Below are 22,500 nucleotides of genomic sequence, written 5' to 3' on the forward strand. Positions count from 1 at the left end.
CATATATTTACTGTATTTACCATTTACATGAAACTTTTACCATTTTTGTAAATTTCATGATTTTAGAAAAATGTGATTTTGATTGCTAGCAAAATGTGTTGCTTTTGAACAATGTCATGAAGAAACAAGCTTTTCTTCCTGGAGTAATGATGCTGAAAATTCAGCTTTTCATCACAGGAATAAATTACATTTTACACAATTTATTACATGACATACATAAATTTAAACAGAAATCAGTTATTTCAAATTGTACTACTGTAATATTTCACAATATGAAAGTTTATAAAAACCTCTGCTTCTGCAATGATATCAGTTCAAAAACAATGTATCAGTGAGAGAGTCAAGGAGCTACAACAATATGTCCAGGTATAGAGTAGTATATTCAATTCAATGTCCAGTTCTATAAGCTTTGCACTTTGCAAGTAGGTAACCTACACAGCAATAGGTTACAGTACAGTATGGTATACAGTAATGACATGATTTAAATAAACTTTGTTTTGAGATTTATGGAATTGGAGGCCAACCAGGCCCCTCATGAATCCATATACATAGATGAGGCAGGATTCAATCTGGCCAAAAGGCGTCAACCTGGACAAAATGTAATGTGGAGGTGGAAGGTTTATGACCATCAGCCACATGACCTGATGTCCCTCCTTGAAGCCATGGATGCTGGCTCCAAGGGTGGATCCGACATACCAAGCAGTTTTATCCCAGGTGCATCGCCTTGGATGATATCAGATGTGATCTTGATGAAAACATGTGGCCTAACCCTGAAGATCGCAGAGATTAGATACAGTAATTTTATGGTTTTTTTTGCTGTTGTTTTTTTGTTCAGAATGCTCTTGTGTGTTTCATGGAAATTTTGTTCACTGTAAGCAATACTGTAAAACTTTTTCTGTTCTATCAAACCGTGTTTCTACTGTACCTCCTGTAGTAAACAGTAGAGGAATAAAAACTGATTTGCTTTTTACTGGAATGATTATGAATGTGAACAGTACTGTACATGTGGACAGTTCCCAACCAAGAATTTAGTGTAAAATGGTGGATTGCACGTTTTGCATGCAAATACCTGTAAAACTGAAACATAAAAGTCTATGCAGTTTTAGTAATGTCAACAATAGCCAGGATTTTGAAACCTGGTGTACTTTAATTGAGTGCATGTACCTTGTGAAGTGAAAACAAGTGTTATTCTTTGACAGAAAAATTTAATTTTGAGTCAGATTTCCAGTGTTTTGGTAAAGTTAGTGTGTGCGCAGAGAAACATGTTTTCTGTTTTGAAATGAAGAGTTAGTATATATTTAACAAAATGTGCTTTTGAGAAGACAATTAACCATTTGACCAATTGTGTTTTGTAGGTGTGAGTCTGTGTTAAGAGTTTAGAAAAAGTATCTTAAGTATGGGTAAGCGCTTGTTAGCGATTGAAAAAAACTGTAAATTCTTGGTTGGGAACTGTCCACATGTACAGTACTGTTCACATTCATAATCATTCCAGTAAAAAGCAAATCAGTTTTTATTCCTTTACTGTTTACTACAGGAGGTACAGTATAAACACGGGTTGATAGAACAGAAAATTTTTTACAGTATTGCTTACAGTGAACAAAATATCCATGAAACACACAAGAGCATTCTGAACAAAAAAACAACAGCAAAAAAAAACATAAAATTACTGTATCTAATCTCTGCGATCTTCAGGGTTAGGCCACATGTTTTCATCAAGATCACATCTGATATCATCCAAGGCGATGCACCTGGGATAAAACTGCTTGGTATGTCGGATCCACCCTTGGAGCCAGCATCCATGGCTTCAAGGAAGGACATCAGGTCATGTGGCTGATGGTCATAAACCTTCCACCTCCACATTACATTTTGTCCAGGTTGACACCTTTTGGCCAGATTGAATCCTGCCTCATCTATGTATATGAATTCATGAGGGGCCTGTTGGCCTCCAATTCCATAATTCTCAAAACAAAGTTTATGTAAATCATGTCATTTACTGTATACCATACTGTACTGTAACCTATTGCTGTGTAGGTTACCTACTTGCAAAGTGCAAAGCTTATAGAACTGGACATTGAATTGAATATACAGTACACTATACCTGGACATATTGTCGTTGTAGCTCCTTGACTCTCTCACTGATACATTGTTTTTGAACTGATATCATTGCAGAAGCAGAGGTTTTTATAAACTTTCATATTGTGAAATATTACAGTAGTACAATTTGAAATAACTGATTTCTGTTTAAAAATATGTATGTCATGTAATAAATTGTGTAAAATGTAATTTATTCCTGTGATGAAAAGCTGAATTTTCAGCATCATTACTCCAGGAAGAAAAGCTTGTTTCTTCATGACATTGTTCAAAAGCAACACATTTTGCTAGCAATCAAAATCACATTTTTCTAAAATCATGAAATTTACAAAAATGGGAAAAGTTTCATGTAAATGGTAAATACAGTAAATATATGCAGTCCATACTGTATCTAAGGTTTGGAATATTGTTTTTACTATTGTGGGATGTTGTGTGTTAACATTTGTAAATACTACAAAAACAATCCATCATTTTGTTGGGAGGTATAGCTTGTCTGTTAAGAAAATGTAAGCATTATGGAAATGTGTTCACTGACTGCATATTGTGTGAAAACGACAAGAAATGTGTGAATGGTATGGCCACAAAAGACCGATGCTGTGCTAATTGTGTTTAGAGTTTTGAAAATGTGACAACTGATTGGACAAACGCTTGTTAGCGACTGAAAAAAACTGTAATTGTAGCTCTGACCAACAGTTCAGTTTAGACACGCCTCTCCCTCCTCTGCACCAATCAGACGCCTCTGATAAGAAAGAGCAAGAAAATAATTTTAATTTTGCGCTTTTAACTGATTTTTAATTGAACATGTATTCACAAAATTATGGGAAGGTATAAACTGGGAGCTGATGATAACATGACCTGATAAACCTCAGTGTAAACTGATGAATATGAACAAACCCGTTACAATGGTGAGAAACTGCAACAGGATAAACTATTTCAGCAGGAACTTACAGAAACCTGGAGAAACTCCTGAACTCCTGATTTATTATACAAACCTCCTCAACAGTGAAACTGAGCGAGTTAAACTCATATTTCATCACCAGGAGTGATTGTGTTTCTCAATAGAGCAGGTGTTCATCGTCCTCAGAGTTTGATTTTCTTGAAATACCAAAAACACTTAACTATTAAGAAAAAATAACTATTAAGCATAAAAATATGTAAAAAATGTTTTCTTTTGAATTTTTAAATGTAGACTTGGTATTTAATGAACACAATGTGGTTTTGGGCAGAAAATTAAGTTGGCTAATTGTGTGATGTAGGTGTGTTGCTGTGTTAAGAGTTTAGAAAAAGTACTTTAAGTAAAAGGAGCGTTAGAATTGAGACAGACTTCGCCTTGCCGCGGTGACGCAATCGGCCTTCGAAGGATGAAGTCTCTGAATCGGGACACAGCGAATGTGTCAACGTCTGCGTCCGAAATCACACACTCTCTTGAGTAGGTACTTACAGTATTTTGAATAATTAATTACTTCACGTCCGCTAAAAAAGCCTGTTCTATATAGTATAAATGAGTGTAGTATGAATGTAACATTCGCCATGTTGTCATTATCATGTGATCTACCAGCATCAGTTGCATCTGTAGCTGCCATCAAAGGTAACATACATATATTTCAGTTCAGTATGGTTCACAGTTAAAATATTAAAATATAAAAGGGTTAAAAAGCATATGATTGAAATAAATAATGTCTCATGGTCAATAAATAATAATTTCATGTTTATTTCCTTTTGTTAAAAAACTTTGTGAAAAAAAGGGGGAACTTATTTTTTGTTCCATGTGGAAATATTAATTTGTTGTTATGGGGACGCTCCATATTATATGGGTGCACTCGCTAAGTTGAGAGAGAGAGAAATGTGCTGCTACGGTTTGCGAGCCTGCTGTCTGAAAGCCCCAGGAAGATTGTAAAGTTATCCATAAGTTTTGTCTGTGAAGCATCAAGATGTATTCCACAACTAAGTTTACCCTCTCGGGTTTATGCGGCCAATGAGGTATATTTTCTTTTGATTTTGATTTTGGATGCAGCCATTAACTTTATCATCCGATTTAAAACACTTATTTATTCAGGAACTATTATGAAAGTGACATATGAAGGCCAAGTGTGGAAACCCCAAACTCAGAGTTTGTCCTCTGCATTAAACCTCTCTGACTCTCTCTAACTATTAGGCCACGATTGTGTTTCTCAGAGTCGCACTGGTTTGTTTTACTGCGGTTTCGTTTGGAAATATTTCAGTCAGCCGTAACTTTCAGTTAGTAAATAACTACTGGCAATATAAATGACTAAAATGTAAAGTACTCAATAATAGATTATTGTTCATTAAACTGTTGTATCAAAGCAATATCACACTCACATTCGTGCTGTTGGTCTGATATTCAGAAAATAAACTCGTCTGCTCGTCTGATATTGCTTTATATGAATAAAGGATCATATTAACATGTGAACTCGTGAAAAGTTTTGTAAAGTCTCAATGAAACTGCACATTAAACTTAAATCTGTGACTCCTGTGACTCCTGCGTTTGCATAGAGTGTGTTTTACATGAGCGACACACGCTTCAGTGCTCTGCATGTGTTTATAACTCTGTCAAACATCAAACATGATCAACAACTGTTTTTCACTAGAACTGAACCTTCAACCTACAAAAATGACTTTCATCACCATATTGATCTGGACGCTGGCAGTGTTATGTCGAGGTTTGTGTCAGTCAAGATTACAAACGTTATTCACTCGTTATCTTTGTGTGTGTTGTGAAGATATAAGGTTGTAAAAGTGTGATGATTTCTAATCTTTCTCTCTTGTCAGAATCTGTTGGGCAGGAGACAGTGACTCAAACTCCCTCAGAGCGGCTCTCTCAAACTGGACAATCAGTCTCTGTAAACTGTATATTTAACAGAGATTCCTGCTGTACTAGTAATGGACAACCCGCTCTGAGCTGGTACTTACAGAAACCGGGAGAAGCTCCAAAACTCCTGATTTATTATACAAGCACCCTCAATTCAGGAACTCCATCTAGATTCAGTGGCAGTAAATCATCTGGGAGAGATTTCACTCTGACCATCAGTGGAGTCCAGACTGAAGATGCTGGACATTATTACTGTCAGAATGTATTCAACACAAACAGTGGTTATGTGTTCACACAGTGATAAAGAGTCGTACAAAAACCTCCGTCAGTCAGAGTCACAGTGACTGAACTGAAACTGCAGCTGCTCACACACTTTCACACACACTTTCTCGCACACACTCAACAGAAACTTAATATCAATTTTGCTGCACTTTATTAATATTACTGAAGATAATAAGAAATTATATTGATCATATTTTTTATGATATCTACTGTATATCTATTCTCATATGGTTGATTTTTTTCTTCCTAATCATACACTCATACTGTAAAGTGAATCATAAACATGTTGTTGCTTGACTAGTTTATTAATCATCTTCCATAAGCTGCTGTTTAGATCATCATGTACAAGAGTCACAGATGAACTGATTCAGTGAAAGAGAGTAACCGTATTTAACATGATCAGACGCTCCACCGTCTATGGCAAGCCGTTTTAGCTTAAATTGTACACAGCGTTACTCGTCGTAAATGTATTTTTACTAGTAATAATTCAATTAGAGAGCTCTACAATTCAATTCTTACTAGTAGCAATTACAATTAGAGAGCTCTCTAATTCAGTTGCTACTAGTAAGAATTACAACTACAGAGCTCTCTAATTCAATTATTACTAGTAAGAATTACAATTACAGAGCTCTCTAATTCAGTTCTTACTAGTAACAATTCCAATTAGAGAGCTCTACAAATGAATTTTTACTAGTCATATGTCTCCATTGACTTCCATTCATTTTTAATTACAGAGCTCTACAATTGAATTGTTACTAAGAATTACAATTAGAGAGCTCTACAATTGAATTGTTACTAGTAAGAATTACAATTAGAGAGCTCTACTATTGAATTGTTACTAGTAAGAATTACAATTAGAGAGCTCTCTAATTAAATTCTTACTAGTAAGAATTCAATTAGAGAGCTCTCTAATTGAATTTTTACTAGTAAAAATAGGAATTAAAGATATGTATAATTGCAGAGCTCTGTAATTGAATTAAAGAGCTCTGCAATTGCATTCTTACTAGTAACAACTGAATTAGAGAGCTCTCCAATTGGAATTGTTACTAGTAATAATTGGATTAGAGAGCTCTCTATTTAAATTGTTACTAGTAAGAATTGAATTAAAGAGCTCTGCAATTGCATTCTTACTAGTTACAATTCAATTGTAGAGCTCTCTAATTGTAATTCTTACTGGTAACAATTCACTTATACAGCTCTGTAATTAAAAATGAATAGAAGTCAATGGAGACATATGACTAGTAAAAAATCATTAGTAGAGCTCTCTAATTGGAATTGTTACTAGTAAGAACTGAATTAGAGAGCTCTGTAATTGTTATTCTTACTAGTAATAATTGAATTAGAGAGCTCTGTAATTGTTATTCTTACTAGTAATAATTGAATTAGAGAGCTCTGTAGTTGTAATTCTTACTAGTAACAACTGAATTAGAGAGCTCTCCAATTGTAATTGCTACTAGTAAGAATTGAATTGTAGAGCTCTCTAATTGAATTCTTACTAGTAAAAATGCAATTACGACGAGTAACGCTTGGTACAATTTAAGCTAAAACGGCTTGCCATAACCGTCCCACAATCAGTCTGTCTGTGACCATTCACTGTTTTCTGGACACATTAATTATGAATCCAGCGATGCGTCTGAGTCTCACATGAGCAGAAGACAGATCTCTCACAGCAACACTTCAGTCTCGAGTCACACACACTTAAACATCCATAAAGATGTTATTGCTCAACACTGAAATAAAGCGCTTCATTGTGTGGAAACTTCACTGTTATTTTTACAAGATAAAATACTGCAGTTTTACTGAGATCAGTGTTTATTTGGGAGAGACGACATTTAAGGGGTTTTATACGGTGGCCGAGAGAGCTCAACGCGCTGCAAATGAATAAAACACATGCAAACAGAAAAAAACGCATGCAAACCCTATGATGCAAACAGAAAAAAACACATGCAAATAGAAAAAAAACACCAGCGAATAAGAAAACATCTTCATCAGTTTTACAACTCACGTGCGTCCCAATACTCACAACACAACGCGCTGCAATTACAGAAACGCGCTGCAAAAGTTCACAACAAAACCAAATATAGAAACGCGCTGCAAATAGAACAGAACACAACGGAAATGTTTCCGGGGAACCCAATAAGTGACGGACGGACGGCTCGCAAGCTTTACCAGAGAGACGCGGGCTCTGGCTTTACCTATGCCCTAACGTTACTCTCTTAAAAGGGCAGAGCCCTTGAATTGGGCACTTTGGAGTGAGCGGGGCACTTGTGTGCCATTATGTTGATGAAGGGAGCAACGAAAGACAACGTAATTTCCTCATTATTTTCACTTGGGATGTTCCCATGACAACGCAGCGCGTGTCCATCAGCTGAGCTGTTCTTACCAGAAATATAGTATTAATGCTGTTAACATAACTGTTGCAAATAAATATACATTTTATACAACAAAGTTTTTAAAATATGTGTTATATCTTTGTGTGAGTGTCTCAACTTTAAAACTTGCCGTCTCATATTTGGACCTATAGCTACATTCTAACATTTCTCATGAAACTTATGAAAATTTTCAAAATGTGTTCAATGTAACTGATGTATAGATTAATGTCTTTTCCTCGTTCTTTTTCTCTATCTTTTTTATTTATTTATTTATTTTAGTCTTCAGCTCATTGTTCTTTTTAGTATTCTTATGACATTGAACATATCGCAAATACATTTTGTATATTGTATAACATTACAAAGTTGTATGTCATAAACGTGTCATCTTTGTATGTTTTGCAAAAAAATAATAAAAATAAATAAATAAAAGTAGACAGCTGTAAGCATGTCCTAGCCGTCCGTCCGTCACTTATTGGGTTCCCCGGAAACATTTCCGTTGTGTTCTGTTCTATTTGCAGCGCGTTTCTGTATTTGGTTTTGTTGTGAACTTTTGCAGCGCGTTTCTGTAATTGCAGCGCGTTTCCGTATTTGGTTGTGTTGTGAGTATTGGGACGCACGTGAGTTGTAAACCTGATGAAGATGTTTTCTTATTCGCTGGTGTTTTTTTTTCTATTTGCATGTGTTTTTTTCTGTTTGCATGCGTTTTTTTCTGTTTGCATGCGTTTTTTTCTGTTTGCATGTGTTTTATTCATTTGCAGCGCGTTGAGCTCTCTCGGCCACCGTAGGTTTTAGGATACAGATGATTTTCTCTCATTTGCATATGAGACTTTGAATGTATCAGATAATATTTTAATATGTGGATAGTTTACTGAAATTATGAAATATGGAATACATTTCCTAGGTATTTTAGGCGCATTGCACACTTTGTCAAATATTATAGTAAATCGAATCATTGTGAACTAGAAAGAAATCTTTCTTGAAAAGAATCAAAAACCTATGAATCGTGAATTGAATCAGATCAACATCTACCCAAAGATTTACTGCTCTAGTCCAGTCACACGTGATCTACCAGTGAAGAGTCTCATTACGTTTTATAAGTCATACAAGTCATATAAACTATCACTCAAACTTCATAACGGTCTCATCCCTCCATCAGCAGAAGTGAAACTGCTCCAGTTCAGAGCGTTGAACCAGTAAAAGAGTGAAACTGTGAGTTTGAGGTGTAAATCTCATTTGCATTGTCAGGTTTAGTGATTGTGATGGTCTCAGAATAGAGCAGCTCGTCTCCAGTGACCATGTTCAAACCCCAAGAGCTTCATTTCACATTTACTGCTGAATGCAGCTGTTCTCAACTATTACAATTAGGGGTGTAACGAGACCCTTATGTCACCATCCTGAACTCACAATACCATATTATTGCCATACTCCATCAAAATGGTCAATTTGGTTTAACATTGTGTGTGTAAATGAACTTGGTCTTGGTGCTGATAACCCAATGCAGGACAATAGAGACCCCAGAATAACAATATTCATGATTCTGAAGCTGAAAATACAGAATTATTTCAGACGATTATGCTTGATGTCTCTGACTAGATATATCTAAAATAATGTCGGCCACTTTTTACTGGTAACATCAGACATTTGGCAATATCAGGACCCACAAATATTCCCCCATTGCATTATTATACATTATATTCAACATTATATACAGTAGTTTAATGTAGTAGTGACACGAAAACCCTGTAAACTTGAATTTTTTCACACAGTAATTTTCATTTTTGGGTGAACGATACGATACATATTGTCAGTATCCACTGTAATTATTGTTCCACCCCTAATTCCAATCAATCAAAAGCCGCTGAAACTTTAGTGCAGGACTTTGAAGGAACGACACACTGATCAATGATGCAGTCCAACACAAATGTGCGCTTGCGTTCAGATGAAGCTTTATTGAATGAACAGCAATGGCAGCACATTGACAGACTGCTTCAGTATTGAGCTGTAAATCACGTGACGCTCAGATACGCTGGTCTTCACTGGAGAAACATCAGCACTCGGAGCTCTTGAGGAACGAGGCCTCGTGAGGAGCTCCGGCATGTGTTCCTCTGCAGACGAAGCGCTCTGCGGCTTCCCAGCGTGCTTTGCTGAGGCTCAGGACGCTGCTGCGACTGTAGAGACCGTCCCGCTCGCTCTCTGCGCTGGTCTGAACCCCCTCGGTGACCTCTGACCCGTCCAGCGTCCAGCTCACCGTCGCCCCCTGTGGAGAGTAAGAGCTGAGCAGGCAGAGCAGAGCGGGGGGGTCTCCAGAGATCAGCAGAGAAGAGGGAGACAGCAGAGACACGGAGGGAGACACGGAGGGACCCGCTGGACACACACACACACACACACACACACACACACACACACACACACATTCATGAATGATCATTTGATTTTAAATATACAAGTTACATTTTTAATGATTCCCAGAATGAGTTTGAAAAACATTGTCCAAGTAAATTGATGGTTATATTGTGATGTCGTTATAAGATCTAGAAAACTAATTTAAATTATCATTTCAATATTAATTGTATTTTGAAAATATTCAGCTATTCAGAAACTCACAGTCATAAACATCAGCAAATTTGATAGTTTAAATAGTTTAAATGATTAATTTTCAAAATGCTCTTCAACTATTTCTTTTTGTCTGAAGACCTTAAAAAAATTATATTTTGTCCATATTATAAAACATTTGTTTCATGCGTTTAAAAAAGCCCTTAATAGTTAAATTTACCAAGAATTATAGACAAAATTATATATCAAGAAATAATTGAATAGATTTTAAAGTACTGCAGTCAATACATGAACTAAATTTTAGCAATAATAAGTTACATTTTTCATGTAAAATAAAAAATGTAAAAAAATATTAATTATACAATTTAAATTAATAATGAAATGAATGAAAAAATATACTCAATTGATTTTTCTCAGAATTAAGTTACAGAACATTTTAATCTCAATCTAATTTTTATTAACATTGTCCATGAAAATTGATTATTTATTCATAAGAAAATAATATTTTAAGTATAATCTGTATTTTTTTAAATATTCTTCTATTTTGATACTCGCAATCAGTCATAATTTTCAGCCCATTTTCAATCATAATTTTGTTTATTCTTATGTTAAGACACAATCATAATCATCAGCAAACTTAATAGTTTAAATTATTGATTTTTAAAATGCTCATTAACTAAATTTTTCTTTGTCTGATGGCAATACAGTAAAAAGCACAATCATTTCATCTTTACTGTAGTTTCTCCCGCTTCCATTCATAGACACTATCCTGAGTTTAGTTTCAAAATATTCTCCATTTAATCAATATTGACTATTACTAAATGTGCACTGTAAAAAAATTATTGTAATTTTAACGGTAAAAGATGCTAAATGCTAAATGTAAAAATGCTATGGTAAAAATGATTAATTGGTAAACGGTTTGTTATTTTCTGTATACAGTGAAACTGTAATAGATTTAACTGGATATTTCATGTAATTTTACAGTTTTTGAAGTGAAAATAACAGCTCTGGCAAAAAAAACTGCCTTTTTCTTACCGTAAAAGTTACAGATTTGCTTATAGTTTATCAAGTTTAAGATATATGCATAAATATAAATCAGTTCTCTGTAGCAATCATGATTCAGAAAAATGATATATGTTCCGTCCTGCATTAATTAAAATGTTAAACTGATTTTCAAGAACTTCTCTGTCCGAGTCCAGTTTGATGATTTTATTGTGATATTTTATAATATTTGGAAAAGATAAATTCTATATATTATTTGTGTTTGGAAAATAATCTTTCATTCCAACATTTGTGTCAAATTAAATATATTAAGAAAAAAATGTAAAAATTGCAATTAATTAAAATGTTAGATGTAATGTTAGATGTAATGTTAGAATTCATATTCATTAGTGAAATTACTAATGTAAAACATTATGAATGTGAATGGATTGGAATGTTAAATACATGGAATATCACTTATTATGACAAAATTCATTATATAGCAGAAAAAAATTAGATATAAAATATAAATAAATAATTAAATGCATGAAATTAATCAGTAAAACAGAAGAAAATGTGACAATAAATATGTTTACATTAGATAATTTAAGAAAGACTTACAGCTTCTGATCGTCAGTTTAGTTCCTCCACCGAAAGTCCACCACAGTGTTTCATTCTAGTGAAAGAGTCGTACAAAAACCTCCGCCACACTCAAATGAACACACACTCCAGCAGAGAAAGAGACGAACAACACACACACACACACACACACACACACACACATGCACGCACGCACGTACGCACGCACGCACACACACACACACACACACACAAACACACACACACACACACACAATCTCTTAATGCATGAAAACATGGAGTTTCTAAATAATCTTGTGTTTCTCAAAGCATTTTAATAAGTTTGGATGACCTGTGACCTCTGGAATGACCTTTGCCCTCTCATGGAGTTCACAGTGAAATACTTGTTTCTTTTACAGTTTTTTACAATCACTTTGCTACTATTTTCAGAACCTTGATGTCATTTTTCAAAACTCTAGACACAAAACTCAAAACGGTTATCACTTGTAACACAGGCTGTCTAATGTTCAAAACATTGCATTGTGTATTCACATCTTTAAATAAATCTTGCACTTGCACAATCATTGGTTCAAAAAACTAATTTACTGTGAAATACCGTTGAGACATAACTATAGATCACCCACACACAAGCAACCGATAGTTTCACTGTGTCATTGTTCGTACAATCATTAAATATTGTAGAACAAAATAGTTGATACAGGTTTCATTATGGCACTACATGTACAGTAAATACATCTCTGTAAAAGCACTGCAGTAATAGAGAGAATACTACAGACACAGTGGAATCATTGAACAAAGTTTGTAATATATTGATGAAAAACACTACAGTACAATCACAACATAGGGTTATTTGAATCAAAGCAAAAATAATTAGCTATGAAATACAGAAGAAAAGACAGCAAAACATCAAATGCAGTGTTCCTCAACTTGCTTGCTTGTACTGTAAGAAACAGAACAGGAGTGATGATCTATACAGTGCAGTGCTGTCAATACTGTAAATAGTCTGAAGAGATGGTACAGTATTTGGGACCATAGACAGTGTCTGATGAAGCATTATGAATCTAACATTATCAAATATTTTAGGCTACATCCATGGATATTGTAGTCTAAATGGTTCATGCTCAACGCTAATTGGTGACAATGAATCTCGTTATCTTGAAACTCTCATGATTTACAGTAAACATGGAAGATTGTTTGTCTGCTTCCATACAACTATGCATTAAGAGTAATGCAACAGTAACATCATTTTGAGCAGTTGTATCAATTGATAGTTAGATCAATGTAAGGAAATGAATAGACACTCATTTGAAATGTAATGTGTGAATTGCCTTTTGAAATAGCAGTACTTTGATGTTAAGTTGTGTCATATTGAACAAGTGATTTTTGTTGAATGAACAAATGATCTAAGTTTTATGTGTATTGTATCCAAGCAATTGAGAAAAGGGTTAGAGTTTTGAAAAATGTGCATTTTGATCATTGGTTGTGAGTTTTGTGTCTAGAGTTGTGAAAAATTACATCAAGGTTCTAAAAATAGTAACAAAGTGATTGTAAAAAACTGTAGTGATGAAACTGTCATTTGATTGATCAGAAAGTCTGAACTCTGAACCAGAGACTCGTGCAGAATAAAGAAGAAATGATTTGTAAACTCCTACAGAAGTGAAAACACACTCCACTGGATCATGAGAATAAAACACATTAAAGGCCACAAAACTGGATCAGTTTCTTCTGCATGTGTTCATTTTCATGTGTGTTTTCCTCCAGCTGGTTTTTGCTCAGAGAGTCACTTTGCATCGGCACGTGTTTCAGCTCTCCGAGTGTTTATAGCCTTCAGACTCACACACTTTATACTCACACACTGCTGTTTACCACGGTACAAACCCAACACACACCATGAATCTCTTCAGCAGCTTCATCTGGATTCTGACCGCTTTTATTCCAGGTAACAGAAGTCAAAGCTTGTCATTTCTGAGTCTTTAATGTTCATGTCATTTGATGAAACTCATATAATGTTGTTGTCAACAGCGTCCAGAGGAATCACTGTGACTCAGCCTGAAGTTGTGAATGTTTCTGAAGGAGAAATCGCCACTATAGACTGTAAAACTGATCCTGGGATAAGTGGCTGGGGTTTAGCTTGGTATCAGCAGAAACACGGAGAAGCTCCTAAACTCATCATTTACAGGGTAGATGAGCTCTATGATAACAGTCTCAGTCGATTCAGTGGGAAAGGAAGATCTGGAGGAACAGATTTCACTCTGACCATCAGTGGAGTCCAGACTGAAGATGCTGGACATTATTACTGTCAGAGTTATCACAGTGGTGGTGTGTTCACACAGTGATAAAGAGTCGTACAAAAACCTCTGTCAGTCAGAGTCACAGTGACTGAACTGAAACTGCAGCTGCTCACACACTTTCACACACACACACACACACACACAACAATGAGGATTTTCATGGATATTAAATTAAATATAAAACTTTCATTTCAGTTTTTTTAAATGCTAAATACTTTAATATATAACACATTTTATCTTATTTAATTGAACTAACTCTATATCTGTGAGGTTCATCATTTGTCCGCATGTTCTTGTTTCCTCGTGTGTATCTGCAGGTGTTTTCATGCTCCATTGACTGAAGTTTTATTTATAAAATGTGAGTTAAAGCCCTGATCTAATGAATCACACAAAAAAATACACAAAGACATAAAGTTAGACTTTTATTTAATTTGACTGAATATGAATAAAGTCATGACTGTGATAAAGCACACAGTCTTGTATGAAAGGCAGAAAGCGGTGCAGATGCAGACGAGAGCGACTGAAGCTGATGTGAGAATGAAGACTAGAATCTACTGAGAAAGACAAATAAGAATCCAAAATAAATACACATTCAAGCCCATTTTCTTCAAAGAGTAAAAAAAAGTAAGAAAGAGAATCGCAATTATTTTAAAATGTACATTTGATGATTTACTTACTGCCATTGTCCAGTTTGGTGCTGTTGCTGAAAGTGAATCACAGTGAAATAAACGAATAAATCATTAGAAGGAAAACCTCACTGACTTCCCATGCTTTATGAAGCTCATATATGAATTTATTAGTTAACATGTATATATAATGCGAGACTCTCAAGTTATTCAGTGACTGACAGAGACTCGTGTGTGTGATGATCCTCATGTCTGTTCATAAACTGCAGGAACACACATGGATTTGGTGTAAAATTTGGGGATTAATAGTGACGTTTCATTCCAACTACAGTAAAAATATTCTCAAAGTCTCACAGCAGATTTTCAGATTAATATACTAAAGTTGGTCTTGTAGATGTATTCAGAACTGAATTGAATATATTATTTGTAACATTTTGACTATTAGAGAAGATCAAATATTATGAAAAACATTAATTTTACTCTGTTCTCACTTCAGTGATTGTGTTTTGTGTCTGTTAATGAGTGACTGTCTTCAGGGAAATGATGTGGAGTGTGTTTGCATATTGATCAGATCTTCAGTGTGTGAGAGTGTTTATAGTGCTATGAGTTTAACACTTCATCACTGACACACACAACAATCTTCATCAACATGACCTTCATCATCATCTTCATCTGGACTCTCACAGCGTTTGCTCAAGGTTTGTGGAGCACAAGTTTGATATTAATTCATTTCTTCAAGTATATTGTCAAAGTTTTGAGTGTATTTTCTTCTTGTTGTGTTTCAGAGTGTAGAGGACAGATCACCGTCACTCAGAGTCCCTCAATAACAGCAGAACAACCAGGAGGAACTGTGAATATCAAATGTAAAACCAGCAGTGATGTGTACAGGGATAGTGATGGGGATGAAGGTTTATTCTGGTACTCACAGAAACCTGGAGAAGCTCCTAAACTCCTGATTTATTATGTAAAAACCCTCCAGTCAGGAACTCCATCTAGATTCAGTGGCAGTGGATCTAACAGTGATTTCACTCTGACCATCAGTGGAGTCCAGACTGAAGATGCTGGACATTATTACTGTCAGAGTTATCACTGGATCAACAGTAAAGATGTGTTCACACAGTGATAAAGAGTCGTACAAAAACCTCCGTCAGTCAGAGTCACAGTGACTGAACTGAAACTGCAGCTGCTCAAAGGAGGATCTGAAATAACATCGTCACACTTGCATCTGAAATAAAACCATCTAAATTACTCTGACACTCTTAATAATTATAGAGTTCAGAAAGAGATTTTGTGCTCTTATAGATCAGTGACACATTTGAGATCTGAGTGATTTCAGTTTGCCCGAGTTGCCCCCTTTTTATTAATAATAGACTTTAATTTTCATAAGTCATGATTATTTCATTTGACCACCCTAACCTGTGATTTGTTTATTGACTGTATTCATACTATATACTGCAGACAGTAAGAGTTTTATATTAGCTTGCTGTTTTAATTGTAGCTCTGATCAACAGTTCAGTTTAGACACGCCTCTCCCTCCTCTCCACCAATCAGACACCTCTGATAAGAAAGCGCAAGAGAATAATTTTAATTTTGCGCTTTTAACTGATTTTTAATTGAACATGTATTCACAAAACTATGAGAAGGTATAAACTGGCAGCTGACCCTCAATAACAGCAGAACAACCAGGAGGAACTGTCAATATCAAATGTAAAACCAGCAGAGATGTGTACAATGATGGTGCTGATGATTTCTTAGCCTGGTACTTACAGAAACCCGGAGAAGCTCCTAAACTCCTGATTTATTGGGCCAATCGCCTCAAGTCAGGAACTCCATCTAGATTCAGTGGCAGTGGGTCTAACAGTGATTTCACTCTGACCATCAGTGGAGTCCAGACTGAAGATGCTGGACATTATTACTGTCAGAATTTATACTGGCCTGAGAGCATTCTGTGGTTCACACAGTGATAAAGAGTCGTACAAAAACCTCCGTCAGTCAGAGTCACAGTGACTGAACTGAAACTGCAGCTGCTCAAACACTTTCACACTCAACAGTGTGTAAGTAAGTATTAATTTTATTTATAAAGCACATTTCAACATAGCAGAGCTATCCAAAGCGCTATAATGAAAAATAAAATAAATAAAAGCACAGTAACGTAAAACCAAACAAAACAAACAGTGAAACAAGGATATTAATTATGAAAACGCCAGAGAATAGAGGTATGTTTTCAATTTTGATTTAAAAATGTTAATGGAAGGTGCAAGGCAGATGTGCAGAGGCAATTGATTGCATAGACGGGGGGGTGACAACTGAGAAAGCTCTATCTCACTTAGATTTTAAATGGGAGCGGGGAATATATAATAGAGCCTTAAGATCTGCAGATCTTAATCTGGAAGGGGACAGTGGAGTAAGAAGATCTTTAAAGGGGTCATATAATGGTACATGCACTTTTACAAGTTGATTGTACTGAAATGTGTGTTGGCAGTGCCTGTACACAACCATCATAAAATGATAAAAATCCATCCAGTGTTTTTTTTTTTTATCTCCTTATATGTTTGACCCTCTCTGAAATCAAGCCGTTCGATTTTGTGTCATCACAAAATCGACGCCCCTCCCACTATTGTGATTGACAGCAGCGTTTCAACACAGACCCGCCCTCGCTCGTGAGCGAGCTGTCTGTCATCATAGTGCATTGATATGCTGGAGAAGAATGTTGTCTAAGCGATTGTGGCGTTCAGTCCTTGGGTGTAATAAGGAACACAGCAGTCAATTTGAAGTTTTGATGGAATATTCCCAAAGCATTGACAAGGGGATTCCCTCGGGATTCCCCACGATCAACATCCATGCTGTCATGTTTGCAGGAATCATTTCACCAGACTGCTTTACAAACGAGGATCAGTATAAAACTGGTTTTGCTAATAAGCTATTCCTGAAAAAAGGATCGGTACCAACTATTTGTGTTCCTGCTGCACCTCCAGAAGAACTGAAGTGAGTGTAACTTTTTATTAACCTTTATATTAATATTTATATTACTCTTTGCAAATCACTTGCACGCTTCACGATGAATGCGGCTGTACACTCAGGGTACATTACGGCATGTTTTCTATGTACAACGTTCTCAATATAATTCACAATCCCACGTTTATAATGAACAACGCGTTATGGTTATTGTGTTATTGTATTACAAACGGTGTACGCACAGAACAGAGGGGCGGGGAGAGCAAAGCTCATTATCATTTAAAGACACATGCACTTAAACGGCGTGCTGAAAACATCTGTTTTTGACCAGGTAAAATGAGTGTTTTCTTACAATACTAATGAGAATTTTCAATTAAAGTATATTACAAACTTTAAATTTAGACCCTAAAGAATCATATTAGCTTGTACAAAAATGGCATTATATGACCCCTTTAAGGTAAAATGGAGTTTGATCATTAAGAGCTTTAAACTGAATTCTAAAATGGATCGGGAGCCAATGAAGGGACGCTAAAATTTGGGTGACATGATCGTATTTCTTTGTCCCGGTCAGCAGCCTTGCATCTGCATTTTGCACCATCTGGAGGCGACCAAGTGATGTCGCCTCCAGATGGTGCAAAAGTTAAGCACAAGTCCATGCAACACCAAGGTTCCTAACTTGGGAGGAAACAGGGAAAATGATTGCTTAGCTCCTTAATAATAATACTCCTCAATTTTGGGGAACCAAAAACAATTGTTTCCGTTTTGTCCTCATTAATTTGGAGAAAGTTAAGCACTAACCATTTCTTAATGTCCCCGATGCATTCCAACAAAGGTTGAATTGAATCGCCAGCTTTTAACGGCAGGTACAGCTGTGAATCGTCTGCATAAAAATGAAACGAAACATTGTGCTTCCTAATAATATCCCCCAATGGACGCATATACAAGTTAAAAAGAAGCGGACCCAGAATAGAGCCCTGAGGAACTCCACTAATTATATGCAGAAGATGAAGAAAATGTACCTCCACTGAATAAGACCTGTCTTAGAGATATGACCTAAACCACCGTAATACCAAAAAATACCCTTGATACCAAATAAATGCTCTAAACGCCAAATTAATACACTATGGTCTACTACAGTATCAAAGGCAGCTGTAAGATTAAGTAAGATCAATACGGCATTTTTTACCGGCGTCAACTGCAAGTAAAATGTCATTGAACACTTTTAACAAGGCAGAATCTGTACTATGATGGGCAGTGAAACCAGATTGAAAAGGTTCTAGTAAATTTGCAGCATTTAAAAAATGAGTGCAATTGAGACAGCACGACTTTTTCTAAAAGTTTTGATAAAAGTTATAGCTTAGAGATAGGCCTATAATTATTAAAGCAACCCTCATCCAAACCTTGTTTTTTAAGCAAAGGCTGAACAACCGAATGCTTAAAACTATTCGGAACGATCCCAGTGTCCAAAGATGAATTTATCAACGCTTGGATACTGGGGCCAATTATAGGAAAAGTGTGGTGATAGTCTTCATGTTGTTAACCACGTCACAAAGTTCCATTAAAGAGACATGCTCAAAATTATGAAAAAAAAAATGGACTAGCAAGCGAAAACTGATCTGGAAGCTGTAAAGTGAAGGATGAATGAATCGCTAACACATAATTAGCAAAAAACGTTAAAAATCTCTCACGACGTTCAGCCGAATTTTCCCCATGAAGTTGAGACTTTGGACTAATTACAGAATTTATCGCAGAAAATAAAATCTTGGGTCTATGACAGTGTTTAGCAATTAAATCAGCACTCTGAAACTTTACCAAACACTCTTTGAAAATCTCAAATGATACAGTCAAACAATCATGCTTCCATCTCCTCTCCGCCTGTCTGAGACAGCGAGTGTTATTATCCAGCCAATAGTACGATTTTTGCTTTGGTTGTTTTATCTTGAAAGGGGCAATAGAATCTGAAATATCAGAACAGGATGCATAAAAAAGACAAATTAAATCATCAGGGCCAATGGAAGACTCAGCATTCAACATCAATCCTTCAACAGCATTAGCTAAATATTTCTCACTAAACTGAGAGTGTGGATATTAATGGATATTAAATTAATTTACAAGCTAAACACTTTAATCTTTATCACTCTTAATATTATATTCATCTAACGCTATATCTATAATTTGTCCGAATGTTCTTGTTTCATCATGAATCTGCAGGTGTGTTCATGCTTCATTGACTTTGAAGCTTATTTATAAAATGTGAGCTAAAGCCCTGATCCAGAGAAAGACCCGGAACAAAAATGACTCAAAGAAGACTCACAGTCTAGTATGAAAGGCAGAAAGCGGTGCAGACGAGAGCGACTGAAGCTGATGGAGAATGAACGAGTCCCTCATGTGTGCAGAGAAACACACTGTTGGTCGCCATGTGAGAAGAGCAGCAGATCTCCTCTGAACACTGGCTATCCACACACTCCTGCTGCTCCAGTCTAACACACATACACACACACCAGGAGCCTGTTTGGGCCCAAGTGAAAACTCTGAGTATGTTAACCCTGAAATGAGGCAAACTCTGGGTTTTCTGTTTCAGAATGGGAGGTATATCAAACCGGAGAAAGCAGAGTAAGTCAAGCCCGTTCCTGAAAGAGAGGTAGCTTATACTCAGAGTCAGTTACCATGGTAACTTACTCTGTGAACCTAACCTGGTCGGGAGCAGGTTTTCTTCGGTAAAGCCAGAGTTTTTCTTATGTAGTAAATGCATCTTGATTTAAGAATGTTTAGATATTTTGACTGGAAACAACAAGACAAAAAGACTAAGTAAGAAAAGTGCAGTTCATTCATTTATTGCGCATTTTTCTATATAACATCAGAGATGCAGAGCACATTAGGAAGGCCACTGTATCAGAGCGGGAAGGAAAGTGTGCCTCGCTCTCACTCTTTCAGAGAGTTTTTGTGTTGTTTCCTGGACACAAACCTGTGTGAACCATCAAACAGGAGATTCACAGGATTGAAGGTCAGTGGTGGAGAAATCAGTTTAAATGAGGATAATCTGATGAATGATATTCACTTGATGACATCTTGCTGTGACCTGATCTTGCTTGCGGAGCAACCCCGTGATCATTAATGGACTTCGCCCTCTCCCTTGATTTAAGTGGGATTGGCCCTGGGTTATGCCGAGTTCAGACTGCATGATTTTAGCCCCGATTTTGGCTCGCCGACAGGTTTTGAGAAATCGCCGACAAATGCCCGAAATCACAGGCAAATCGGTGCTCGTTCACGCGAGTGACAATCACGCAGTGTGAATGAGCAAAGACGCGATCTGAGAGAATCACCGACGAGTCGCCGACGAACGTGAGATATTTGGCATGCTAAATATCTGGACCTATCGGCGATTCCAAATCCTGCTGTGTGAAAGTGTTCTGACTGAAAACTACATCGGCGATGACCGACAGCCAATGAGAGAGCAAGATACAGAGCAGCGGGGAGTTCGGGGAGGAGTTATAGACCACAATATCAGTATTTTAATAGATATATTTACAATTATATCAAACAGAAACAAAGCACAAACATTTGCTTGACCAGCAGCACATTGCAACATTATTTATTTACCCCAAACTCTCTTTGCAGAACACACAGTCCTTGCTCCCCTTGTCTTCCCAGCCATTTCCTCACGCATAATGTTTTTCTTTTTCTCCTTTTCGCTGCAAATCAGTGCACAGACAATTTGGATCGCAAGCTTCTTGCAGGCTATCATTAGGCTTGTTTGAGATGAGCAAAATCTGCGCAGAATCGATCACCGGTGATCAGCGCGAGATGCATGCCGGTTAGAAATGTGTCCGAGTGCGGTCCGCCTTGCTCTGATGTCATGCTGACGTATGTCAAAAATCTCTCGCGAGCGCAAGGCGCACCTGTCGGATTCTGCAGTCGGGCGCAGTTGCTCTCCACCGACTGCGCTGATCAAAAGCATGATGGGAAACGACTTGCTGACGACACAGCTTAATGTTCATTGGTTTAAACAACCGTGATGTATTGTTCTCTTTTAAAATGTTTGATTTTAAAACTCTGATAGGCTATCATGTTTTATGTGTATACGTTATGTGATAATATTCCCAAACTATCTCAGTGCGATCTCTATGGGTTATGCAATGTAATTTTTATGTAAAAAAAGAAAGAAAAAAAAAACACGTCTGTATTAAAGAAAAAAGACTGATAAACATGTATTATATAAGTAGGCTACTTTGGGTGTCTTGTTCATTATATTTATTTTCATATAAAAGCAACAGAACTTAAATTCCATCCATGATCCAGTTTATTAGCAACACTGTGAACGAGCGTGAATCCAGTGAATCCCGCGATATCCGCCTTTGATCTCACAGGTGTCAGATCCACTGCGAGAAGAGAGATCTGTCCGGCTTGCCTGCGCTTTTTTCACTCCTCCCCTCACTGCAGCCGCCTACTCTCGCCTACATTTCAGGCGAGGCGAGGCGCATCTCAAACAAGCCTAGTATGTACGAATCCAAAAGAGTAGGCGAGAATTACCTGGGTGACGTACTAATTATCGCGAGATTCGGACTTAAGTGCGTTCGAATATGCCTACTTTCCTACTATATAGTAGGCGAAAACAGTACGTGAAGGAAGCAGTACGTTAGAAACATCAGTGTTCATAAAAGAGTAGGCGAGAAGTTCCCGGATGGCTTACTCGCTTCCGCCCAGATTTTTGAGTGTTCAACGATGGATACTCTTCTATCCCAGGAGGCCACGCGAGAGGATACGTCATAAAAAAGAAGAAGAAGGATAGGTCATACTCGAACGTGACGGAAAGGATGACGGACGAGACTCAAATGTGAGTATTACAAATCAAATGATCGCATGTGTTGAACTACTGTACAGTAAACTGTTGCATTGTTGAAGATGTAAAGACGCTATAT

At 36.6% G+C, this 22,500-nt stretch overlaps 1 protein-coding gene and 2 gene segments (V, D, J or C); all 3 read left to right on the plus strand.

Moving 5' to 3' along the window:
• LOC308682897 (Ig kappa chain V region 3368-like) overlaps positions 1-968 on the plus strand; it is a 2,709-nt gene extending 1,741 nt beyond the window's left edge. Inside the window, exon 2 of the V gene segment in view lies at positions 1-968. This exon is cut by the window's left edge and continues 1,008 nt beyond it.
• Positions 969-15,203: 14,235 nt separating this feature from the next.
• Positions 15,204-17,144, plus strand: LOC308682907 (Ig kappa chain V region 4135-like). The segment is given in 2 exons: positions 15,204-15,324; positions 15,412-17,144.
• Positions 17,145-22,039: 4,895 nt separating this feature from the next.
• LOC308682902 (uncharacterized protein) overlaps positions 22,040-22,500 on the plus strand; it is a 1,846-nt gene continuing 1,385 nt past the window's right edge. The window contains exon 1 of the mRNA XM_081352879.1: positions 22,040-22,415. The gene's annotated coding sequence lies outside the window, so the exon portion shown is untranslated. The remainder of the gene's footprint in view (positions 22,416-22,500) is intronic.

Source organism: Scardinius erythrophthalmus (genome assembly GCF_964197995.2).
Source record: "Scardinius erythrophthalmus genome assembly, chromosome: 22".
NCBI classification, from domain to species: Eukaryota; Metazoa; Chordata; class Actinopteri; order Cypriniformes; family Leuciscidae; genus Scardinius; species Scardinius erythrophthalmus.